Source organism: Amblyomma americanum, chromosome 9, assembly GCF_052857255.1.
Source record: "Amblyomma americanum isolate KBUSLIRL-KWMA chromosome 9, ASM5285725v1, whole genome shotgun sequence".
Taxonomy (NCBI): Eukaryota; Metazoa; Arthropoda; class Arachnida; order Ixodida; family Ixodidae; genus Amblyomma; species Amblyomma americanum.
The window spans coordinates 80,518,197-80,545,526 of record NC_135505.1 but is presented as its reverse complement, the minus strand read 5'-3'; the positions used below and the strand labels follow the sequence as shown (position 1 = coordinate 80,545,526).

At 46.0% G+C, this 27,330-nt stretch overlaps 1 protein-coding gene across 2 annotated transcripts in view; it reads left to right on the top strand.

Moving 5' to 3' along the window:
* Positions 1 to 27,330, top strand: part of LOC144105488 (prestin-like) — a 200,800-nt gene that overhangs the window by 49,107 nt on the left and 124,363 nt on the right. Inside the window, exon 2 of one of the 2 annotated variants that reach the window (XM_077638611.1) lies at positions 24,924 to 24,992. The exons of the other annotated variant lie outside the window; for it this stretch is intronic. The gene's annotated coding sequence lies outside the window, so the exon portion shown is untranslated. The remainder of the gene's footprint in view (positions 1 to 24,923; positions 24,993 to 27,330) is intronic. 2 annotated transcript variants of the gene reach the window in all.

The following is a 27,330-nucleotide window of genomic DNA, read 5'->3' as shown; positions in this document are numbered from 1 at the left end:
AATCACGTATTTGCTCTTGCGTAGGGCTCAGAGACAGGCGAACAAAAAAAAAATAACGTACTGCAGAGACTGATTAAAAGGAGAGGGGTGAGTGGGTTCAGGGTTCGACTAGTCTTTCCTAATCATGTTGACTTCATTTTAGCATTTTTTTATTCATAATCGAGAAAGGCGCATTATGATTTGATGGGCAGCCAAAGCTGCGCGGTGGCGCTCCGTCTGCTTGTCCCATTTTATTCTTGTTGGCTGTATTAGCTGCGGCAAGATATTCTGACCCCTGAAGGCATTTGAGAAACAGTGGTTTCGAAATATACACACAGAAGCATTACCGTGAGGAGGGTGCGAGTTTCAAAAACAGCATAGTTAGACTTCAGCGAAAACAACAAGATAAACACGCGCACGAGCGCTGTCTCATAACTATATGCGGTCTTTATTGGAGGGCAAGAAATATAAAGCAGAGTAGAACATCAAGAAAACCTGAAAAAAAAAAACGACCACTAAAGAGATACGTCACAAAAGATTACAGCTCGAACACAGTTTAGAATTTTCTCAGGACGAATAGCTGGGGCAGTTGGTTCCACATTCTTTACTTAAACACAGCACACAAAAACAAACACGGACACGCAGGTAGGCCCACAGACACAGAGATGCACACACAGACAGGTAGTTCTTTTATTTCCGTGCGCGCATAAATATTCAAGTCAGCGCATAAGGGGACGTAGGGAGAAAAATAAAAAGATCGAAGATATGTGACATGGCCTTCATTGACAGCGGTGGCGAAACTCGCATGTAACAAACCCGCGTCTCATTCAAACCAACTATACATCTGCTCATCAAAAGGATTCAGCTGATCATAACAACGCACGAAATAGCATCCCTCAGACAGCCGGTAATAGGTCTTAATGCCTAAGATATGGTGCTCCTTATCACTAAAAAAAAACTCCGTGTGCACGTTGTCTGTATTGATAAGTGATAAAGAGCACTATTTTTTAGGCATTCTAACTCATCGCTGTTGTCATTTCTCGGGTTGTTATGGTCTTCTGAGTCCTATTGATGACCAGATGTATGGTGCGTTGATTGTTACGTTGTTTTTTGCCATGCGAAGTTCGTCACCAGTCAAGGAAAGAAGCGTCATGTCGACTCCATCTCTGTGCTTATTTCCTGCGTCTCCTTACGCGCTGATTTGTATATATGTATGGGCAGCGCGCGGTAAGCAAATAATTGAAGTCAGCACTTGTACATGCCACTGTGTTCATCTACGTTCTTGCGAATTAAAGCAGGCCAAAACAACAATGGAAAGAGCAAGTTAAATTCCCAGCTTGATTCTGCGTTCTCTGTTGCGCGTATGGCTGCGGCATTTAGGCCTAGTTAAGATGTTCTTGTCCGCACGATGCTACGACTGAAACAGTTTATTCGCTCTATTCAAGTGGTGCAGGCCCTTTGATGCTCAGCGTCCGAAACGAGCAAAATAACGCGGAGAGCTTTAGAAGACGGCAAAAAATTATTGGAGCTTGTGTTCTGTCTACATGAGCAGAGCGCTGTCCAGTCCACTGCTTCCACCTTCATTCGTTTGGGAAAGGGGGGCGGGGGAGGGGGGGGGGGGGGGTCTTAGACGTGACTACCATGTAGCAACTCAGCCCTCCTGAAACATCCTCGTCTACCTTAAGGTTCGTAAATTGTCGTCGAGACGACAAAAAGCATCCTAGGCTTCGCGGCGGCTACCAGGATCTCGTTGATATTCCTGGGAACGCGCAGCGCGCTTTGCAGAAACAAGTCGCAAATCGTGAAATGCTGGCGAAGACACGCCAAGGGCATTCGGCGTTTGCCTTTTTCTTATCAAGCGCGTATCCTTTTCGCGGCAATTTTGGTGTTGCTGCCGCGCCTGGACGTGCCTAGCTGTGCGCTATGACTTTGGCTCCTATTCATATAACGGCCACTCGGAATATACCGCAAAATAAAGAAAACTCTAGTTTTATTGCATGTACACAGACGACGAGGTTTCTGGTGGCTGGTGTGATTATAATGATAGTGATAGTGACGATTCTTGTTTGATTTTAATGAACGTAAAGGTAGCTTAGCCAAAGACCAGCACGGCTAAAATTTGTGTGCCCGAGAAGTGGTAAACCGCACTTCCTTTCTTTAAAACAATACCATTCCAAATAAATGAGCGATCAGAGACACGGAAAAGCAGGTACTCACTAGAAGCTAGTTGCTTTATGAAGTCACAAAGGTTCTGTAGTAAACCTCTCTAGGTGTAATTTTCATAGAAAGGCAAAACTTCTTTACTGCCACATTGGCGTAAAGGTGTATATCCACGTCAGCGTGTCAACAGGCGCAAGGAAAACGGCTCGAACAACAGATGGTACGATTTCCAGGTGGTCCCGTGCATCTACTAGAGCGCTGCGGGCTATCTAGGCGACCTTGGCAATCAAGTTGGGTCAATAAATAAATCAACTTTAGCATCTCTTTGTCATACGCTTATTTTGTCTCTTCGCAAAGACGATCCGCTGGGGATTTGTAAAAAATGGATTTACAGTGGAGCATCAATTCAACCGGCGAGCCCAAAAGCGTGTCCCAGTGTTAAAGCATTAACGATGCACTGCTAATGTGTTAATGGGGAAGTGCACGGCACTGATCTTAACACACGCGCAAAAAACCGGCCACCCTTCCAGTATTTCAAAACATGAGCCGTGCGGCAATGTTCATGGAGGGCTTTAATCTTTATTAGAAGTAAATTAGTCCACAGACGGAAAAACGTAGGATTAATGCCACAGGTTTCTAAACTACTTTTATAATCATTAAGCTTTTGCATAACCTGCTGCCCCGCAGAAACCTCCTTCGAGCGTGAAACTTTTGCACGATAGGCTACAGAGCCCGCTTCACTAGGCTACCTTTGAAACAGGATATGCTGCTGCTATAGCCATAAAGTCTAAGAATAGCTCTGACTCATGCTCCCAAGCACGACGGAGGAGATAGATGCGAAGGGTACAAATTTCTACCTTAGAAATGACCACTAGTGTCCAGCTAAGGAGAGGGATCTTCTTTGTATTCCTACGATGCCAGCGGTACTGCCTCCCTTGCATGAACTACATATGCAGGCCGCTGCAGATCCTGTTCTGCGCACGAAAGTCAAGTCGCTGCGCTGCAGCCGTGGTGATCAATGCACAGGTTGCACGCACTAATCCAGTTGCCGATACTCTTTTCCTCTTGAACGCAGCCAGAGCTGCGCATGCATAATCCCGTAGGCACGTGCCTCTCTAACCCTTTTTATATATTCTACGCGAATAGATCCAAAGCTGTTAACCAGGAACTAGCTATCGATAAGCTGATCCCTTGCCGTGCCCGGTGCCCGAGTGGCGAAATAAATATGTGCACACTGCTTCTTTCCAGCCTTTAAATCCAATCATGACCAGTCTGGGCTTGAGCTTGGCCTTTAATCCAGGAATATTTCTTCAAATACTAAAGTATAAGAAGAAATTCGGTTCATCAGGTATCTTCCTACGTGCCTTCAATAGTTTGTGAATTCACAGACTTTTTATATTTTGTAAAGGGGAATTTCGCTTTATCAACAAACTGTGATTGAAGAACAATGTAAGTATTTTATTTTACGTCTTAGTGGAGTATCATTTATTTCTGACAACCGGAAGTGCCACAAAAACTGGAAGCCAACTACAACACATTATTAGAAGGCTTACGTCTGCATAAGTAGGCAGCAGGATGTTTTTGGAACCACTAATCAATTATCCTGTAATCGATTGCCTCGTGATCACAGCGAAGTGAATTCGCTGTCAAGAGCGCTTCCCCTCCTCGAGTAACGCGTGCATGCCTGAACGAAACTGAACGGCAGTACGAACAATGCATTTCGATGAGGCAGGGTTATACGATACTCGGTTGCACGAGCATAATGACGTTGTCGGGGGTGTGCAATTGCAATATGAACCTCGTTCGTATAGTTCCGCTAAAAGCGAGCTATTATCTCCACAAGGCTGTCTGAATCTCCAGGCTTCGCATTTCACTGCAAGCCTACGGCAGCTCTGACAGGAAGTTCACGTGTGTAGTGATGCTCATATCTCTTCATATTTCCTCATGACATGTAACAATAGTAGCCGATCCGTGACACAAGACAATGAAATGAGTTGTATCTGCAACTTTCGATGTCACAAATTTATAAAAAAATGCGTGCTTAGCGGCCCTGGCGTCATGGACGGTCGTATCTGGTTATAGGGTGGTAAGAGAATGATTCGGACAATGAATAGCTGCGAAAACTGTCGTTTGTTGCTTTGCAACCCGTTACTAAAGGCACATGGTTGGTAAAAAGTTTTCAGGCCACAGGGTCTTCTTTTAATCGATATATCCTGGAACTCAAGATACCGATAAAGCTATCAAGGCTCTCACAAGTTGGAATAATGCTTCTTCTGCTCTCTACAGCTATACTGGGCTTCAGGAACTGTACTGCTCACTAGCAGACTCTGTGGCCTTAGAACTTTTGACCGACCCTGTACTTGATTGTACTGCGAATGGGTTACACGTATGGACTGTATAAATCATTCTCACTCAGCTTTCTGCACCTACGTCAAGCAGATAAGCATGCTTGCTTTTCCTGCCACAAATGGACGCGCACGCAATCGTCAGTTGTTTAGTTTCTATTTGTAAACCGAGATTGCTCTACATGAAAGCAACAGCAGAAGAGGGACCGTTTTTTGGCCTCATGAAAGAAGGTACTCCGAAAAGGCCTTGGGCACTCCGCCTAAAGATAACAGACCACTGGAGTTCATTGTTTGGAACATCCACTGATAGTTGAGATGCATACTTCACTGGCATACCCAGAATTTTGATCTGGCGAAACGCTAGGCGCATCAAGGCAACGTTGCGCCACTGACATTCCAAGCCGCACCTTTACGGATAAAAAGGGCAGATCTGAGCAGTAGAGCCAATGCGCAGGCGATGGCATCCGTCGAGGGCTTCTCTGCGTGCTTGCCTGCATAAAATATTAGCCACTCTCCTTTTTTCTTCGATAACGCAAGGATCCTGACGCAAGTGCCAATGTCTCGCGTCGATATTAATCGCGGTGATGCTATTCAAAACCTTTCAGCAACGCAATAATATTTCTGTCTTCAGCACCTCGCGCATTTTAAACGGCCTTGCATTTGTGGTGGCGTCGGATAAGCGTTGATTTGAATCCACAATTATTCATTGATTCTTGCGATAGCGGTCAACACGTGCCGAAGTTGCGAAGCTCGCTCAAGAGATTGTTTCAATGCCATTAAGCGATGAACGATTAATAGTAATGGAGCAAAGTGCTCCAATATGAGGGACGTAACAAAGGCTCGGAGCTCTCATTGTGACTTCCATGCGAACCTCGATAATCCGAATATAGCAGTTAGCAGACGGGGACAAAACACAGCGGCAGAAATCCTGCAATATTAGTTGTATGTTTAGGCTCTCCGTCTCACGGCACTTTTTCTTTTACGTTGCATTTGCAGATGTTTTCTGACCGATGTTTCCCATGTCTTATGCTAACTGGGACGAAAACCACTTATAGATATCTTCCACCGAAGACATGATGGCCTGCATGATGGCTGCGTTGATGCATTGCATCTTTCTTGCTAACCTTCGTCCGGCAAGATATGGTTGTTTTTTTTTTAATCGTTTGAAGGAAATCAGTTTTGTTCATGTTCTGTTATGTGGCGCCTTTTGGCCTAAATGTATGTACTGATTTGTTGAATGTTTGCAAACATGAACGGCATATTGTTGTACTGTATTTTATTTTATGAAATTTTATAACCGCAACTCCAGTCTTGGCATAACGCTGACAGTATGAATAAATAAACAAAAAAGGGCAAGGAACAAGGCCCCCTTTGAAATTGCTTTGGGGCTTGTGAGGAGAAAGTACAAGCTAACCTGCTCACTTGCCGTATTCGCTTACCTGAACATTCTCGTGTGAGCTTTGTTAAGGCTGCACGTGGTGCACCCATGTCGAACATTCTCGGATAAAAATTTTGAATATTGCAAAATTGTAAAGTACTGTTAGGGAAATATTGAAGATAATGGTCCATTCTTCTGTTATGAAGCAAAATATTTCTTTAAAAAGGTTTCCATTTATAGCATCGAACAGTTAAGACTGCCGTAGAAAACCAATGGGAAACGCTTTTGACAATAGCAGGAATGTTAATTTATAAAATACAAGACAGTCGTCGGTGATCTCCGGATATATTGATTGTTATAGTGGAATCTTACATGTGAAAAAATTGCGTTCATAAAAAGCTTCCCGCTAAAAAATTCTTTTGTCTACAGTTGTTGGGTAGGACCATCGCGCACGCGACGTCACGTGCGAGGCATCTGTGGCAACGAATCGGGCGCCACAGATATTTACATAAAAAAAATTGGCGGTGGTTTAGCTCTGGTTAAACCTGGAGTGACACGATAGCTGCAGCTGGCTGAGTGGAACTTAATCACGTGGCCAACCACGTGACGAACCGCGTAATCAGCCACGGCGCCGCGCTGCCGGCAGCTTCTCCGCACCACGTGACCAACCACGTGGCAGCGTGGCGGCGCAGCCACAGGGTGGCGCCACAGGGGCAGCCACAGGGCCGCCACGCTGATGGCTCGAAATGCTACCGTAATGTAGCTTTCGCTACAAAGGAACCACGAGTTCAAGGGTGGTTGAAGTGGAATCCGTCATCGGAATGAAGCGAAATAAGCAATTATTCGGCTTTTCTATGGAGGAGGTTTTTATGGAGGAAAAACGCTAAGGCGCCCGTGTGCTGTGCGATGTCAGTGCACGTTAAAGATCCCCAGGTGGTCGAAATTATTCCGGAGCCCTCCACTACGGCACCTCTTCCTTTCTTCTTTAACTCCCTCCTTCATCCCTTCCCTTACGGCGCGGTTCAGGTGTCCAACGATATATGAGACAGATACTGCGCCATTTCCTTTCCCCAAAAACCAATTATTATTATTTATTATTATTCGGCTTTTCTTTGCATGGTGGTAGAAACGCCTTGGCTGCACGGCTGCAGAGCGTGCTTCAAATGGTAACCATTCGCTGCACTCCCGATGGCGTTGCTATTTCTGAGGCAAGCGGCAGCAGCTACTTAGCAGCGCTGTCGCGTCGACCTCCAGACAAAGAAATGCCAGCCGCTATCGAAACGGTCTTTCCGTTTGCTGCGCCGCACATCGCCCTTGGTCCGCACAAAGGTGTGAGGAGATTGCAAGGACGACGCAGTTACGATTCGCTGATCGATAGCTGCGTTAGTGTACGCACTTGCCTGGGACCCCTGTATCGTGTGCTGTGGCATTCCAGCGAGTTGCAGCGGGTTTTTCCTAGCCAAAGAGTTTGCGGAAAGAAGTTCTGCGTCTCCAGTAATTTGGGTCACGCAGTTTCGAGCGAATAACGCGAGCCGAATACCGACAGAATAAACGTATGTGGCTGGAAATGATTTGTCGAAAATTTCAAACTGTCAAGGTTTTCGTTTAGTAACTTTATTTCTTTTTGATACTATAAGCCAAAACTAAAACCAAGCCAGGTAAGCTGCTCTGAAACCTAAATGATTAATTTAATTCGTGAACCAGTCTTAAAGAAATATTCTCGTTTCGTTGGGCTGTCTTCAAATCGAAAACTAAGCGAAACTTGTTCATCTGAAGAAACACGATTACGTAATAGCTGCTCATTATTCCAGCGATTCCTATCAAGCAGGCTTTTCCTACTTCTTTCCGCTTTTTGTAGTCAGGGATGAATCGATTGTGCTGTTGCAGATAGTCTGCACATCTTGAGAATTCGAATTCACGCGTGCAAGTGCGGCTATTGGATCTACGTAAGTGCCGCTTTGCATGCATAAAAGTTTCCGAATTTAAAGGATGTAAAATTTTCGCTGTTAATATTCGGGCGTGGCTAGTGCGGTTGAGCGGCACATTGGAATTCTTGGCTGAACTGGCGTTCGCTTGTCTGACTTTCCGGATGTATATTTAATCCAACACACGTGGGCATCTGCAACTTCAGCGAGCACGTAAGTTAGGGGCTGGTCCTCTCCAATGAGTACAAACCGACTTGACGAACTTCTTGTTGGATGAAGGAATGCTCATAAAGGTTGTCAGTTTTTAAAAAGCACCTCAAAATGTAACAATTTGCCTAATGCATAAGTTTGTCGGACGTTCTGTTCTGATCGTCAGCAGTTTGGAAACCACCGGGCGCTTCCTCCATACTCATCAATTCAGGACAAAAGCATTTTTGAGCGGGAGACCGTTTATGAACGCTATTTTTCATATAATGTAAGATTTCATTATATTAATAAACATACCTGCAGATCACCCGACGGCAGCCTTGTATTTTTTTCCTATACGCATTTTTGCTGTCGTCAAAAGCGTTCCCCATTGGTTTTCTATGGCAGTATTAACTGTTCGATGCGATCGCTGGAAACAAATTTAAAGAAATATTTTGCTACATATCAGAAGAATAAACCACTACCTTCAATATTTCTGTAGTGGTATCTTACCATTTCCCAGTTTAAAAAATCGGAAACCTGGACTGATTACCTGTAAACCTGGAAACCTGGACAGGAAACCTGGACTTGATTACGATACTCGATGGGAAAAAAAACCAACGTCATGAAGCTTTCTAAAGAGCAGCGTTAAAATTAACGAAGTTCAATTTTCTGGAACATATTGTTACGTGGTGGCAAGCCAAGGAAGGCACGACATGATGACTGAATGAAGATATGATTTAATGGCTCAATGGCATAGCGCGAGCACTCCGTCCCGCGCCACTGCCCTCTTCTTCGTCTTCATAACATGACCCCGGTCCTCCGAGCGATCGTCCCGATCGATTGCTTGAGTTACGAATGATGAGGTGACGATGAGGATGATCAGGAAAGATAGAAGAAGATGAAAGGCTTGCCACCAAGATGAAGGAGATGATCTGGTGGACGGTTGCCCCCGGAGCTTCGGGTCCAGCGGTCGGTCACCCACAGCCGAAGGTCAAGGGTTGAGGGATCGCCGCACAGCCTGGGCGGGGGTGCCGTCTTGGTTCGGGTCGCAGTCGGGTCATCGTACGTCAGGTCCTGGTCGCCGTGTCTTGTGTTCGGGGCTGGGGACGGGGTGGGGGAAAGCGGCTGGTCGGTTCTGGTCAGTTCGAGCTGGGGTTGGGCCGGGCGGCGGAGCCCAGGTCCCCTCGGTCGACGACGAAGGCGACCAGAAGGCGGCGATGCTCCGGGGACTAGGATGACGATGAGTACCCAGCACCTCACACCAAATGTTACGTGGTGGCAAGCCAAGGAAGGCACGACATGATGGCAGAATGAAGATGTGATTTTAATGGCTGAGGGCCTAGCGCGAGCACTCCGTCCCGCGGCACTGCCCTCTTCTTCGTCTTCATAACAATATATTAGGCGTTTAACACGGGTATGCATAAATGTGATTAGGCTTTTTCCTTAACGGGGCTACAGCTAACCAGAAAATGACTCCAAATTACACCAGAGGTCGGCATGGATTGCGTTAATCTTTGGCGCGCTCATCGCAACCATGTAATTCGTTTTACAATGTTCCGGCCTTTCAGTCATCCTTCGGCGAGTGTAGAGAACATTACAAGCAGCCGTGTCCAACAATACTAGACAAAAATTTTAAATATTGTAAAAGTGTAAGGTACTGAAGGCAAATATTGAATATAATTGTCCATTCTTCTGATATGTAGCAATATCTTTCTTCTGCAATGCTTCCAACATTCTCACTGAGCACTTAAATCTGCCATAAAAAAGCAATGGGGAACGTTTTGATGGTAGCAAAAAGGTTAATAGCAAAACAAAAAGCAAGCTTGCCAACGGGAGTTCGGCAAATATGTTGATTGTTAAACTGAAATCTTATTATACATTAGAAAAATTGCGTTCATAAACTCTTTCCCGTCCAAAAATGATTTTGCCAAGAATAGTTGGGTAAGGTTGGTGATCGTGCATAGAAATGGCGACAACTACTACCTGCAGAAGAAAGAGAACACTTTATGTAGGAACTAATTTCGTCGTTGAGGAATGAACTGGCTTGTTTTACCAAGCCTCTTGAGTTCTTCAGCTGCTTTCAACTAGCCACTCCATGAAAAACGGAGCGCGTAGGGGGAGTACGGGAATTGTCCGGAAAACGGGTATGTCTGATGCTCTGGGTTTTATTCGTGATTAAGTGGATTTAGAAAAGGCTGAAGTAATTTGGTCGGAATGGAGCGTGTCAAACAATGGTGGTACTGTTCTTTACGCCACTGACTGATAACAGTTTGGAAGCCTATGCAAGGAACCTTTTGACAAAGGTTTTATAAAAGACTTTCAGAACTTGACTATACGGCGGCCAAAATTAATTCCTTATGAGTATATCACGCTTTTTATGGAAATGGAAAGACCTGCCTTTGTGTCTTAGTCGTCGTGGCTTTCGGCTGCAGAACCAAAGGTTGCGGTATGTAATTTCGGGCGCTGTATCTGTTTTGACGAGAACACCGGAAATGTGCCCTGATTTTCTGTTTTTTCCCTGCTGTCTGATATTGCTGCACTTCGGTTTCAAGGTGACAAATTCATTAACGATACATCCCAGAAAGAAACTTTCAAGCTGTGTTGTAATAAACTACATTGTTTTACATTTCATTTTGCGCATTTTGGTAAAATTATTTTTTGTGTAATATTCCACCTCAGCGTGTTACTCTTTGTCGCATCCCACCACTGCACCGGCCCTATGGCCTAGGCTAGATGTGCAGTCTTTATCGAATGTGCACAGCCCAAGGGGTCTGTTGTGAGCCCTGCAGCGCGGCTACTTTTTCGTACTCAGGGACCCTAATCTCACAAAAGCGGGATAAACTTAAGTCCTCAACCCTCCCAAGCTTAGGATTGCCAAATGTGCTTCAGAGCTTGCCCCACTATGCACTGCATGGGAGCAAACCCCTTGTGCTGTGTATGTTTGACAAAGACTGTACATAATAATAACGTAACATGGCACAGTATAACATGGAAGAAAGTAAACAAAACCTTTCAGAAACCACGACTGCACAACAGTGTTCATGCCGGTTAGCAACTTATTGCGGCCTTTGTGCATTCCTTCCCAGTAGGGAAGAATCCTGCTGCGAAGAAAAGCCTTTAAAACCCAACCCCGTACATTCGGAGTGCATGTGGTCTCCCTTTTCTGTTTTCGCGGCGCAAGGTGTAGTCGGCGTCCTTGAGCTTGCATTCCTTATTCCTGCTGACACGTGTACAAGGCATCGCTGTTTTTGTAGACGAAGCGCAAAGTTATTTTATCTCGGTCTGCCTCTCAGTGGCCGGTAAGTCTGCCTCTCCTGTTTTGACCGAACGAAACTGCGAAATCCTGGACGTGTCCCGAATGTCGGAGCGCGAACGTCCGTTTTGAAGACGTCCGCTGCGTTCAATCTTGACGCAATCACGCAGCTGACTGGTCGCGCGCAAGCATCCGCTTTCAGCGGTCTGACGCCTGAGTCCGGTTTATAACACCTACGTTTGCGTCAAAATTCTAGACTCCTTGCCTCTTGTTTTAAATTTCCTGTAGGTGTGTCTTTATTTTTTGCAGAGGGAAGAGGAGGAAAGCGGGAACTGCGTGTTTGGTTGAAAGTCATAGGACTGCGCCTGTGTTTACAATGTCTTAGATATATCCACGACTTCTCATTCGTTAAACGTTGTAGCATACTTACATAGCTGCTTTAGCATCTAGCAAAACACGCCTTCTGTCATGTCCATTTTTTGCATAAGGCGAGGGAAACAACTTTATTCTTGATGTCTCACTTTTCTCTATTTTTTCCTTACATTTGTACCCTTCGTAAGCTTATCCCCTACTTTGAAAGCAACTCGATCTACCATGTCCGCCCATGTTGGGCTCTTTTTCTTCTGTCGAACGAGATATTCCTAATCACTTTGCAAAAAGTAAAATTCAGAAAACACTCTGGGCGCAAGCTCGTTCACCCTCTCAGCTCATGTTTACCATTGAAGAACCACTAAATTTCAAGCAGTTAACAACCCTCGTTAAACTGCTCGTGCTCGTATCTCATGCAATCAATTATCCTAACTTACCGCAGAAAACATATCCAGCTGAAAAGCTATGAGTATTCAAAAGCTTACTGAGAGTCCAATCCTTTTTGGCGCAGGTTTGAATTTACTGCTTTAGGTAGAAGAATAATTTGAGCACTGCTCGAAGCGATAGCGTTATTTTTTTAATTTTATTCTTCACAGCCTAAATGTCCTTGTACTGCAGCTCACTATAAATCAGATGGCATTGAACAGATCCGACGTGTTTAAGAATGCGCTCAGTGAAAACAGCTGAATAGTGTGGCTGCATCGCAGATGGGTTCTACTAGTAAGTAGATAGTAAACAATTTCCAAACAAGCCTAATTTTTCTTGTGCGCGAAAGCAACTAACTCTTCCTTGTTCACAGAGAAGGAACAATGCAGACATCTGCTCTGGTTGCTACATGAAGGCGGAAGAACAATGCTTAACTATCATATTTTTCTTTTTTTTTGCATTTGCATGGTTTTTGATGACGTTAGTAAATACCAGTGCGATGATTTGGAAAGCGCGAAGGCGTAGAAAACGCCATGCTCCTTCCGGCCTTGCATGCGCAAGTAGAACTAAACAATATATGTTCCCAGTGAACACTACTTTTCAACATTTTCAGTTCCACAAGACGCGTTGCGAGAGATGCCTTACGCTTGAGAACCATTCTTTATTTCGCGCTTGCTTTCTTCGTGTCTTCCTTATTTCTTTTCTTTTTCTTTCGTTCTTTCTCTGTCCATCTTCTTCCTTCCGTTCCCTCTATTTCTTTCTGTCTGTCCTCGTTTCTGTATTTCTCTGTTCTATTCCTTCTTTCTTACGTTCTTTCTTGCTTTATATTTATGGTTTGCTTTTCCTTTCGTTCTCTTTTTTCCCAGTTTTATTCTTCTCTCTTAACTAACTCTTTTTTTGTTTTGTTTCTTTTTCCTTACTATCTCCCTATCTTTTATTTTTTCCCGTAATATTAGTCCCGATCCACTGCCCATCAACTCCCGTAATTTTTCATTTGTCTGAGAGATCTTCAGTCTCTTCGCGGGCTGTGACCGTGATCACACTGCTCGCTCACAAATGCTTGTTTACGGGCCCCTAATCTTCTTAAGAATTCAACTCTGGTAGCGATCGGTGAAGACGACCCTCCGCCCGCACTCATTTGCCACAGATGCACATATATCTTAATATATCTTGCCTCCTTATCTTGTTTTCCGAACTGCGGAGGCGCGCCAGCTCCTTCCATATCATAATCGTTTCACTTAATTTCTGCATTTCTTTACACTTTCTTCTCGTTGACGTTGCACGTCCTGGCTTCTTGTGGATCGATATTCGACGTGACAAACGCTGTGTTTAGCACTATGATGACGCTCGGAGATGTGTCAGAGGTCGCAAATCACGCCAACATTCGCACTTCGTCGTCTCACTCTTGCCCAAGCCGGCACCCTCGCTAATTTCCCTTCACCTCACTGTGCGTGCCTACGCCTGGCACGGGTCAGCCAGTGGTCGCTATGGCTGAAGAATCTTCTTTCATCTGATATTCTCTCCACTGCGTTCAGTGCGCCTTTGGCTACAAGTTATCCTTTTAGAGCGCACTGCTCAGTGGAGTGACCGGGTCCGTAACGCGCTGTCAGCTATAAGGCACGGCACTGGGGCTGCTGGGAAGCCCTACGAAAGCGAGCAACAGAATTCAGTAACCCGTGCCCACTATTCGGCAGCAATATCTTTCTTTCGGGCAATCGCGTGCCGAAACCTGTGAGGCAAAACGGTCGACGGAAAGACGGGAGGACAAGTGAAGATATCAGTGTCTTTTTCCGGAGAAACTGCGCAGGATACTTTCGAAGTTCCCGGGGTAAGTTCTTGGCTCCTGGTTTTATTGTATGTGAGCAGCGAACACTGCATTCTTCACCAGTCGCAAACATTTAAGGCCTATCAACTTGAGTGGACGAGATCCGAAGTTATGCTTGGGCCCTCAGTGCCCCGCATCATTTCGTTTTGACATTTCGCGCCCCTGTGGAAAGAGTTGAGGCTGCCGTGGACATCAGTTTCAGATTGTTCGGTAACTTATTTTGCGGTTTTCCGTGCTTTATCTTAATCAAGATTTTATTTGTTACGTTAATTCAAACTGGCAATTTTGTAAAAGCATGGGGAAGGCAGTGAGGGAATGTGCGCTTTTATCTTTTATGCTGCGTTTTCTAATGTCCATTAATAGTAGGCTTAAAACTGTTATAGCTCTGACCGGACTTTTGTGCGGCAACTCATCGATTCAACTGAACGGGAATGGTTTATTTTTAGTTGCGAAATGTGCTCTGCCATGGAATTCAAAAGCATTTAAACTCTGGAAATTCAGAATACGTATTTTCGCAAGAAGCACCCGATTGCCAAACTAATTTTTTGCACCAGGTGCCCCCCCCCCCCCCCCGCGGACAATAATATGTTCTGCGCATGTGCTTTAAATAACTTTGAATAAAAGCCCGCAGTGGTGGATAAATTTATCTTTTGTTCTACAATCTACACATGCGCAACAAAGGCTACGTTGCTTTCCTGAAGCTGTGCCATATGGTATGGTGTGAATTCTCAACGTTTCTGCTGAAGAGTTATCCTTTAATAAAGATATTAGTTTATGCCCCCATTGGTGCCTAGTAAATTCGTCTTTTGAAACAAGCTTGCGGAAGTCTGAACGACTGTTCCAAAGTGATTAATCACGAGAACTCGTGTCATAGTTTGACTGTAAAACTATAATGACTGCTCAAGAAGTAGGGACTACGAGGAGAGTGTTATGTTTAAACTAATGCGCGTAAGTGCGTGCATTGCTGTACTTACTGAGAACACTTGCGGAGAAGCACCATATCCTAGCATGTTTCTCCAAATGCTCAGGGCTACCGTATGCACAGAGTGACGCAGAAAGTTACGAGAGGTGCAGGTTCCTATAGCCCTGAACTCTGGCCCACTATAATGATGGAAAAGATAGAGCCATCGCCGAGAGACGTGTCGTGCAAGTTGTTTCCTTCTTTGTCGAAGATGAAGTGAACACAAAATTCAACACCGAAGGCAGTTTAGACGTAGTGAGCAGCTCGTGCAAGGCAGCCTGTTCACTTCAGCCGTGCTCCCTGAAATTTATGATAGGAGAAGGAGCTACGCCCTTTGTCAAAATGTTAGAGCCACGGTGACTTGCTCTTAGAAAACGCATCGTGACTCGTAAAGCGTTCCAATTGCTCTGAATGTCTTGAAAGTAAGAGGAGCTCTGGTCTTGCCTATGTCTCTCCCCGCATCCGCCGCCCTCTTTCCTCTGATGTTAGGACTTCCATGAACGGTGCACGGAGCACTATGTGCCTTTGAAGCACCCGCCTTTGGCTCTGAGGTTGTACGTCACTTCAGCACAGATCAGTCAAGGGCTCAGGCTAAATGAAAAGCCGAAACTAACCCGTTCATACGGTATACATTTCAAATTTGTAGGAACTGATTTAAGTGTTGCTTATTATACAGCAAAATCTTCACCCGAAAATGGTTTTCCAGTAAAAATATGGAGACTAGAGTATATTCTAAGAAACGCCTCGAGTTACAAATACATGACTTAACATACTGGATGTTTTGCGCACTAACAAGTGCTGAAATATTGAGAAAGGGTAAGAACAAGATTTATGAAGTAAAAGATGACGAATGAATGACTTCTCATTAATCAACTTAAAAAGCATTACGTAATGCACCCGTCTTGTGTTGCGTAATAACTTGCAATTCTTTTCAGCTTTTAGCTCCGCATTATTTTTCTTTAATAGCTATATACTGCATACATTCGTTTTTGCTTTGCACGAAATTGATGCTCTAGAATGCAATTGATTTTTAATATATGTCTCACGAATTTTTTTCGAAGTCTGTCGACTGTGTAGACTTATCTAGAAACACTACCCTCTTAACAAAAAGCCGTGATGTAATTGTGGAAACTACGGTTATACTTTCTATAACTGCAATTGATGACAACTTTCCGACCAGCAACTAATTACAGCGTCTCATACATTTTTTGTAAGCAATGCCTTCATTGGAAGCACAGTAAAAGCAGAATAAGCGTGGCTTCGACTGCTTTTCTTAGCCTTCCGAAAGCTTAATGCATAACACAAACAGCGCAAAACCTAGGAATGAGCCACGAGTTATGACGTCATGAATCGCATCGTGCTCACATTTATCGACGTGCTTCACGTCTCCGTCAAACCGCTGTTTCGAAGAACCAAGTCGCTCTTAATTGACCGCCAAGTTGCTCGTCTAGAAAACTGCTTTCGCTGTGGAACAAACGGCGTGGTTAAAGCGAGTGGCTAACCTAACCTGCTAGATTGCTCTAAAGAAACAGTGAAGCGCGACAGAGCGGTCTTGTGTCGCGAGAACTGGCCGCAGCAATCATTCCTACACGCCCCTGCAAGCCGCAGAACGAGATACAAACCGTGCACTCGATTCTGGCTTCTCACAGTACTGCGCCAGCGGCAATCACAGCTGATGCAGGATAGCCCAACAGCTCCACGCCGTAGACCGCACAACGTCCCCAACGCATTCACTCCGTTATTACCGGGTCTGGGGCACTGCACTCCGCGGCTGGCACTCACGCACACAAGCCGACAGACGCGGTCACGGCCGTCACGGCTGGCCAAAGAACCCAACGCTGCGTCGGCGAAAATCATCGACGCGCTGACGCAAACGCCGCCGGTTCTCAAGTCCCGCACTCTGCCTGTGCGACGAAAACGTCGGAGAGCGGCGATGTGCGCTTGTTTGGCGCGCTCTTGCGCCACGCGGCGCGGTAAGCGTGAAGTGCCGGTCGTTGCCACCAGGTGGCGTTAAAGGTCGCGCGAGCGGGGTAGTGTGCTGCAACGCATTTTAAGTGTTAGACTCCCAGTTACGCCGCGCTCAGGAAGTTCACGCGCGACCACGCTCTGTGCCGTCTTATAGCTGATTTGATTCTCTGTTTCATACTTTCCCCTTTGCGTATAACGGAGGTTGTTGTGTGAGGTGCTTTCTCAAATACAAAGGGCATAAACGGCAAACTTCGTAGTCCGCGGAAGAAAATCCCGTGAGCTAAGCGTTGCATTCCTTCCTCACGAAAGAGCGCATGCTACTGGGATCCAAATGATGTCACGTGGGTGACTCAGTGTTGTGTGAACGAGGTGGATCTTGCTGCGGGGAGAGAAGTGGGGGGAGGACCGTACCAGCTCTGGCACCAACGTCCTTGTTTCACTAGGGAATAAAAATGTCTCGCCCTCTACTTTTCTTCATTTGAAGCAGAATTTTATTAAACCGTATAAGGGGCGAATGGAGTATAAAACGCCATTACCAGTTTCCTTCACGCCATTCTAGTCGCCATAGTCAGGAAGGGTTGCTGATCTATGCAGTGGCAGTCTCAGAGAACAGAACGCTGAAATTACGCATTTGTTCTTGGTCCGACGGGAAGCCTTGAACACATCCGTGCTCAAGACAGACGTGCGCTTTGTTCACTCATCGTTCACGTAAAAATCTTTACTTACTCTCTTCCACTGATGTCACCAGCTGAGCATTAGCATAAATGGCATTAGCTGAAACAAAAACACACCTACAGATTACAAGTAACCCGACCGTTGCTTCAGTACTGAAAGAGTAGGAGGGAGTCTTTATAGCTGCTTTATGTGTACCTATATATTTCCCATTCGTGATTTCTCTTCTCGCTGTCTTTTCCCTCCCCTGCCGGAAAACCAAGGGCACCCACAGTATTAAGTACACTCACACTCACACCGAATAAGATGGACACCTGGTCATGAAGGCCTAGGTGGAAACGAGGTAGCGAATGATCTAGCCTCAAAACCGGGCGGATCCCAATCCCTACCCCACCCCCCTCCTAGGACAGGTGAAAGGCTAGAACACCTTAGGCTAGAAAGACGGCATTTCTCACCGCCAAACAAGCAACTGTCCTCCTCGGATGCCATTGACTGGAAGAGAATACAAAAAAAAAACACACAACCAAGTATTCACATTTCACACAACACCAGACCCACACATATCAAAGTTACTGTCCTTGGTGCGGAGCAAGCCCCACGCTCTGCCATACACCTTGGGAATGCCAGGACAAACCAGACAAACAGTTTAATAGTGCGATACCGACTCACGAGCCTAGTGCACATTTTTTTTATTTACGGCACAAGCCATCGTTGTCTGAGAATAAAATGCCGTTTAATACTGATTATGCCCCGTGAGCTATTGCTCCAGGTGTCTCTCACCTCATGGTATTGCTGCCAGTAGCTTTTAGCGAAGGAATGAGTAGTGTTCTGGATTCAGCCACTCATTGACGCTTCGAGTGCCTTAGCCCTTTTCCCCCGTTTTCCTTTGTTGTGGCCAGTTCGACGGAACTATCGTAAACTTAGCAGAAGGGTAATGAGAAAATGAATTAATTAATTTAAGAAAATGCTCATTAATTCTCGATTCAAGCAGTCGCTCGTTTAGCGTGATATCCCATGGGTGTGGGGGATCCAGTCTGGATGATTTAAATCTTGGCTCACGCTTATCGGCAGACACCAGTAGGGTGGTAAGAATTATTCTTCTCGCTGTTTTATTTCCAGCTGCATTATTACAATGTTTCTCATGTGAAAGCATCTGATAAACTAAGATAACTGAAGCTTGATATAATTTTTGTACAGGACAGTTTGCAGTCACCCAATCAACAGGGACTTGCGATCCTACATACACATTAAGAAAAACTGCAATTCGTTCTATGGTCACCCGCTGCATTCAGTATATGATCATTGCTCTCTCTGTTATATTAAAAGGAGCAAACAAATAAATGAAAGAAAATGCCAAGAACGGTATTCTTCAGGAAGCCGTGAGAAGCCAAACTGTCGCAATGTAGAAAGTTGACCGAGTTGCCGCGGCTTGATTTCAGCGCCGCGAAAAATACAGCACACGCACCCAGATTGTTTGAAACCGCTTCTAGTCATACTAGTTACTGAGCGAAATCACGGGATTCGCAGGTGGCGATTGATTGGCACACAGTGCCTATTCGACCGCATCGTACAGCGAGCCCCAGCAGCGAGCAGAAGGTGATAGGGAGATGTTGATCGCTGAAAGAGAGAATGATATTGAGAAGCGGGCTCCAGGGCTACGGCAGCGGAGAGGAGGTGCAGAGGAGAAGCCTCCCTCTCCGGGTAGCGGCTGACCCCATTGGTCAGTGGAGCGCCGGTGCGCCTAGTGCGCAACAACAGCATCTGCGCTACGCGCGTACGGAGGCCAGTCGGCTCCGCGTCGCGTAGCGTATGCGCCGTCTCTTCTCACGCGATACGCACCGCACGATGACCGTGTCACGAATTGCTGCGCCTTCCCCGCCGTCCTAAGGCAGCAGGGAGGTGTATCGCTGCACGCGCTGACGGAGCGGCATCCTTTAGATTTCCACATCTGCGTGAAAGGGGGAACTGCAGTTCAGAAGTTTGAGTTCGTAGCTTGTTAGAGACACGTGACCAGAGTTTAAGGACTGCATCGGAAACAAAATATCCGGTGCTCCAAAACCTGCACTCAGTACTGCAATTATTTGCATTAACTTTGGCATGCACTTTCATGAAAGTGAAGACCACTTATCCAACATCTTCAACTGGTGCGGCACTCGCAGCCTTACGGGCTGCGGTAGAGTTCATCAGTCAAGAACCTCCACATGACTGGACGGTTTTCACCGACTCTAAAGCAGTCCTTCAAGCCCTGCAAGCTGCGCTACGCCGCGGGTGGCAGGAGCAACTTGTTGCTGAGATCCGTCTACTGTACCACGGCACCGTTTCCAAAGGTCATGACATCATTTTTCAATGGCTGCCAGGACACTGTGGTATTAACGGTAATCACCAGGCCGATGCGGCTGCGCGTTCTGCTCACAACGATGGACTTCCAGTGAGGATCCTAATATCGGGACCTGACGCTTCGTGTGGGCTTCGCCCTTTGGCGCTGGAGCTCACACTTTCTGCGTGGAACACGGGATAGTTTTGCAACCTCCGCCTCAAGGCACTGGACCCTGAACTGCGCCTTCGTCTTCCACGTAACTTAGAACGTCTCGACGCAACACTGTTATGCCGTTTATGAATCGGTGTTGCATTTACCAATTACTATGTTTCCGGATGGGGATGGCCGACAGCCCTGCCTGTGAGAGCTGTGGTTGTGAGGAGACCATCGCTCATCTTCTCTGTGAGTGCCCTGCATTTGCGAGTGCAAGACATACACTGTGTTGTGCCCTGGACCGCCTCGATCCTCGCCAATTAACAGAGCAAAAGATCCTCGGTCCGTGGCCACAGCAGTCGACTGCCCTCAAGGCATACAAGGCACTCTTTGCCTACTTGAGAGCGACTGGATTGAGTGACAAATTGTGACAGCGTTGTGCGTGTGTGTTATGCCTTTTTCCCCTTCTCTCTTCCTTCTTTTAGACCCCTTATTCCTCTTCCCCAGTGCAGGGTAGCCAACCGGAACCCCTTTCTGGTTAACATCCCTGCCTTTCCCTCCTCCTCTTTATCTATCTTTTTTGACATGCACTGAATATTAAGCCCACTCATACATGTGTGGTTGTGAGCATATGATCTGGCGATGATTAAGACGTAGGCTGTGAAGTTTGCACGTTTAGCGCATGGCGTTCTGGTTTGGTTCATGGTATGACTTATGTGTGTTTAACGTCCCAAAGCAACTCAGGCTTTGAGGGACACTGTAGTGAAGGGCGCCATCAATTACGGCCAACTGGTGTACCAACTGGTGGGCCAACGTACACTACATCATACAGTACACAGGCCTCTAGCATTTCGCCTCAACCGAAATGCGACCGCCGCGGCCGGCATCGAACCCGCATCTTTTGGGTGAGCAGCTGAGCGCCGTAACCACTGAAACACATACGGCGGCTTGCGCATCGCGTTTACTAACTCACATTAACTCAAATCGCTTTCACTGTAACTTAGTTCCGTGATATAATCAGTGAAAATTATTGGATGTGGAAGAAACGAATAGAAAAAAAAATATACTAACACAGTACATGTAATTAAGCTTTTTCAGGGAGCAAAGCCGTACGCAACATTTCTGAACAATAGTGTTCTTGAACAATAAGGTGTTTATGAGTGAAATGTTATCATATATTGAATGATTTCACTGTAAGAATGAATATACTCGTAGCTCTCCCGTCGGCGGGCTTGAATTTTGTTTATTAATATTCTGCAGGCGTCAAAAGCGTCCCCTATTGGTTTTCTATGGAAGTCGTAACTTCTCGATGCAAGCCATGGCGTCAGTATAAAAGAAAGATTTTGCGGCATATCAGAAGAATGTACCATTACTATCGATATTTTTATATACACCTTACAGTTTTCTAATGTTAAAATTTTTGTCCAAAACATGTTGGACATGTGTACAAATGTTTTCAACGCGAGCATCGAAGGACATAACGTGTCCACCGAAACATTCACATGGATCACTCACTCGCAACTCTTGAGAAACCAATATCCTCTCGATACTTTATTTAAAACAAAAAAATAAACTACATGATGATACAGGTGTATTGGAGTTAACACGAACTAGATGAAGCCGTGTGGTGAAGCTGATGGCGTAGAGGTAGAGCGTCCGCCTCACGTGCAAGAGTACCGGGGTTCAAATCCTGGTGCCGCGAAATTCTCCACCGGGTTTGAAAAAAAAATCCGCGTGTCGATGGAATTGCATAAACAGGCCTGGAGTGCGGCCTGATCTCGGTGACCAGAACCGACAACGCACTCCCTCACCAGAAGAGGACTTCGCCACCCTGGTGTAGTACTTGGCCACAACCTTCTATGATCAAACCAATTGAGGACAGGGTTAATTGGAGAGACATGGGAGAGGCCTTTGCCCTGCAGTGGGCGTAGTCCGGCTGCTTCTGATGATGATGAGCTGAAGCCAAACCAACGGGGCTGGCTAATTGGGCGGCGTACATCCAATGAAACCCGCGGTATCTCTTGACACCTGCACCCCCACCGGCTCCTCTCGCTTTATCAAAAATACTTAACGGTTATCCTTTGATTTTACGTGGAGGACGAAAATCATTCCCACAATAATAACGCTGAAAGTAATTAAACTTTCACATAGGATTTTCATTTGGGTATTCAGTTCTCCTTTTTGGTGTTGAATTAGTATTTTCTAATGTCGCGATCTAAGAGACCGCAACTTTCTCCTTATGGCGAATCATGTACAGAGTTGATCCTCGTTTTTTTTTTTTCATTGTTAGCTCAATGCCGAAATTCCGACTACGGCCGTGATGGTGTTTGCCGCCCGAATATTAGCCTAAAAACTGGCTATGCTATTTTTTGTTAATGTGCTTATGTTGTGCTCTTGGACGATATACCAGGCAGTCTGACAGCAACTCAAGAATGGAATATCCATTAAATATAGATCGCGCCATGGAGCTCGTTTAACGGCCGCTGTTACTTTTTTCTGGTCGCGCAAAGTAAAGACGAAAAAGCTTCAATTGCTAAGCAGTCACATTGTTCGCAAGTTCTCTAAATAGCAGAGCGAACAACACAAAAACAGCATTTATTTTTGTTACTCTTTCTTCCGATCTTTTGCAAATTACACGCTCCAGAATAGTGGTAAAAACTCATCGCGCAGGTCGTCACCTCGTGAAGCGAGTTCACTGACTCGACCTCCTCTTCCTTCACCTTCAGCCGCAGGACCCTTAAGCCATTTCAGCCCTCTCCCAAAATCGTCAGCCCTCACCAAACGCACCACGCCTCTCGTCATTCGGCTTGCTACTCCAAGACTTCACTTTCGCCTTTCGCTCTCTGAAAGTCACACTTGAGCCCCCATAGCCTCACGGCCTGCCTCTCTCTCACGTTCCCCCTTTTCCAGTTTTTATTTTTAAATAATGGAAAAGGAATGAAAGGCGGAGGAAAGGAAGGGATTGACGTCGTTCCGCTCCAGTTGCGTGTTCTCTGCCTCCTCCACTCACGGGGTGTTTAGTTCGGCATTTCGAGACTTTTCGATGTCTCGGCACGCCAAGTGGCGTGTTGCGTAGCATCGCAAGTACTCTGACGCGCGAAAATGTTCTCGATTCGGTTTCGAGCATCTCAAGTCCCTGCCAATGGAGGCTTCTTCGCCGTGCCCGCCAAGCGGCAAAACATTTTTGTTTCTATATTTGTTTCTAAATAAAGGCAGCGCACTCTTCTACTCGTAGTGCCAGCTACTTCGACACGCAACCTGGCGCTCGCGTAATATTCAGTGCTATTTCTGCTTGAAGGGGACTGCGTTTTTCTTTCCTCTCAAAGCTGCGCTTTTTGTTTATCTCGGGTGAGCCCGCCAGCAGTGGTCCTTCCACGGTGGATGCGTTGGAAGCGTCATATTTGCTTGGCTACTGGCCTGCGTTGTGAAATGCGCCTTCACATTAAGTTCGAAGAATAAGTAAACTGGCCTCCTGTGCTTCTCATGCTTTGGTCAGCAGCATCAAGAGCCGTTCGAGAGGAAATCACGACATTTCGGCCAACTATAAATTTTTTTTTTTTTGTGTGTGTCGGCATAAGTCTTGCACCAAGGGCGACAGCCTTCATATACCAAGCAGAAAAAAAGCTTAACATGAAGTGCATTTGACGCCTCAAACCTAAACTAAACGTCAATTCTCGCATAGGAGAAAGGATAGAGGATAAAATAGATATGCTCCTACAAAACTGTGCCAGTCAATCACCGTAGTTATGGGCTTTTTCACTTGTAGCTCGGAACATTCAATGAGGAAGAAAAACACAGACCAGAACAAAGAGCGTGAATTGCTAATCAAATTTTTTCTGCTCTTGCGCAACCACCATATCAACCATTTACTCAAAAGTAGAAAGAGAATGTTCAAGGGGAAGTTCTTTCCTTGATATTTCAACTGAGTGAAGGACTGGAAATGACAGGGCTGAAATTGTGTATAGACGAGATAGCCGACACCGCAACGAAAGTTATCACAAAAATTAGTTAATGCCGGTTTGAAAACTTTAAAACATACTTAATCTCATTTGTGCAGTCAAAGTGAGTTATCTTTTTTGCGCAATTTTCTTTTCAAACAACTAGTGTTTGGATCAACTGACTGACTGATTGATTTATCCGTTCTCCGCGCAGTGTTAATTTCAGAGGAATAGTCAATTGATTGACTGACTGACTGACTGACTGACTTATCGATCGATTGACTGATTGATTGATTGATTGGCTGATTTATTCATTTGATTGATTGATCGACCAGTTAATTAGTTAATTAATTAATTGGCGCCAATAAAGATGTCGCATTGCTGTTTGTTCCAAGTGGTTCAATCGAACAGAGTGCACAGAATACGAAACTCTGCGAAGATACAGAACTAGTGACAAATAGCGCGGTTTCTGTCTTGCACGAAGTAATCAATGCGACCGCAAGACCGAAAAGTCGTACGGAACAACATTCATGAAAATGTTCGGACTAAAAAAAAAAACAACTTTTTTGGGGTCTGCGGTAGGAGCAATGCGATTTCCGTCATGCCTCGTTTGCAGCTACCTTTGTAATAAAATATGACCAAGATCACGAACGAGTGGCTAGTTAGGGGTCATTTCTACTGACGAGTCAAAGTAAGTTTACCTCTAAAGCATCTCGCACAGGAGATGTCGAGTAGTTACCGACAGGCGGTACAAGCCCTCGCACGCAGCCAGTGCTGTCGGCGTTTCAATTCGCGAGATTAATAATAATTGGTTTTTTGGGGGAAAGGAAATGGCGCAGTATCTGTCTCCCGCTCCAAAATTTCTAATACGGCGAGCGCAGCGCGTAGAAATGATTCCGTGCTGACCCCCTCTAGAACTCCGATTTTCGTGCTCTGACGGGTGTGCCTGCCAGTAACCGATCGGCCTCTTTTTCACTTGTCTCGTATCAATGGTTCCATCGGTCTCCTTTCTGTCCGCCATTCCTCACACGTCACCACTTTCTCTCTTTTTTTCTTTTCTTCCAGTTCTGACGTGTTCCCAACGCCGGTGTCGTTCGACAACCTCTTTGCACCAGCTTGCGTAACTCATCCTCGGTAGGTACCGACGTGCTTATACGACTACGCGTGGGGCCTTTGCGTGCCCCTATTCGGGTCATACACTGTGCCGTCTTCGTGGAACCTGTGCATACGGCCGGGAATACGTCTTTCCCTCCCCGCCTAATCCTTCCCTCTCGCGGCAGCTGTCAATGCTCGAGTTGGCCGTGCGGCAGAATGCAGCAGCGCAGTTCGGAGTTTGTCAGGTTGTGCAGTTCGACAAACCCGAAGCGCGCTCCTCTGTGCACTCGCGTTAGTAAGCCTACAGATTTGTCACCCTAATACGGGGAGGCGCGTTTGTCCGCGTTGAGCAGTCGGCCTAAACCAGATGTAGTCCGCCGACGCACTGCCAAGTGCACTGCCAAAGTGCCTCAGTTTGGAGACCTTGCGACATAGTACACGTTAGAAATTACACAAACTTTGGGATACATGAAGATACACAGACACTCCGGTTAGTGCTGCTGTGTGTAATGGTATGCGCAAGCTGAAAAGAAACACGTAATGCGCCCACAAGAAGCCATTTTATTTTTGCCTGTACATTGAAAAAAAAAAGACATTAACGGGATCGTGCATATAGAGGTAAACTCAACATGAGGAAATACACTTCGGTATTGCATGTAACACCGGGAACATGCGTGTAAGCAGTGCGAAGTTGGTGACTGGATGTTCATATCCGAGGGACAAAAGAATGTCAGGGAGAGAAATGGGTTTATTAAGTTTGATGCATTGCATAGGATGACTGCGATATACGCGCAGGAGACACAGATCTGTACATAGTATGGCAATGATATTTGATGGCGGATTTTAATTCCGCCTAAGAAGGGAGCCGCACACAAGATTGAAATATATGGTAATGTGTTCTATTTCAGTTTAAAAAAAACGGCGGAAGTTCAGGTAAAAGTTGCCGAGACAAGCTCGAAGGTCCTTAGCCTTCAAGGAGGTAAAAATATGACGGCTTGCCCTCAAGTATACATAACGACTAAGCAGCCTGGCTTTGGTGTGCTTGCGAGGTCGATGATTGCGATGAGAACGCTGATGATAGAACGATACAAATGTATATCAGGGCAGTCTTACGTGTGAACTAAATTTCCTTGACAACAGCCTAACGTTGGGCTTGTTAATCTTTCGAGGGGATGTAGGAAAAAAACGAGTAGAAATCGGACCAACGAAAAGCATTGCCTGTTGTGCCCCATATCTACGCGGTGTGTTTTTTTTTGCTCATAATTTTCTAATCCTATTTTATTATTTTTATAAACACGCAGTAAGGTGCGGTCTGACAGCGAAATCCTCATCGCGGAGCAATTGAGCCATACGGTTCCTACACATTCGTGTCAAAGTCCATCGCGGTGTATACGCTCTATTATGACTTCCTCGCTCAGCCTTTAGGTTCGGTCGTCCCATCATTTTGGTTGGTTGTCGACCCTGCTAGTGGCGCGGCTTTCCAAAAAAGGACTCGCATTTTTTCCCCCTCTCTCTACGCACCGCTCCTAAGGACGCGATGGAAATGCGCGTCCCGTTTTCGGTAGGGGGGGGGGGGGGGGGGCGAAAGCCCGCAAACTACTGACGTGCGCACGAGTGCTCGTCAAGCGTGGGCGCACCAGTCAAAAAAAGACCGACAAAACGAGCGCTGCGGCTGCAGTATGCACGGCCCACTCGCAGGCAAGTGAGAGTGCATGAGCGCATTCGTCTTCGTCTGTATACCCCGGGACCCCAACTTACCGCACGTGTTGAGTACATTGCCCATGGAAGCTAGCAACGACCGTGACCAGTTCAATCAGGAGCCGCCCAAGGAATCACAGCTCTTTTTTTTTTCTCACAGATTTAACCTGTATACAGGATGCCTTCGCTGAGGTCTGGCATGCCGACCTCAGCGTCGTAACGCACGGCCTAGCGGGTCGAGGAAGATGCTTTCATCTGGACGCGCAGCGCTTTCTCAAGGACACTATGCTGGGCAAATCTCGGGAATAGCCCCCTTTGCTGTGCCGAAACCACACATGGCGTGCATATGCGTGATAATGCACTCCACGAGGGATCCTAAGGAGGAACGGTATGAGGTCTCTTACGGCTGAGAGTGTGCTCTCAATATTGTCACGACACAATTGGTTGTCGGCGGTATAATTTTCGTGGTTCTGTTGAACAATTGATGACGATGATGGCGGGTTTTTAATGGCGCAATGGCATCTGTGCCTAAAGAGCGCCATTGCACAAGATGTTTTCGACTACTGAAGGCGGGGTCAAAGACCCATTTCCCAGGCATTTCACCTCAGATAAGCCGAGCACGAGGCCTGGGGAAAGCTTGTACCCATTGTATCACCGGTCTGTACCCGGCGTCACTGGG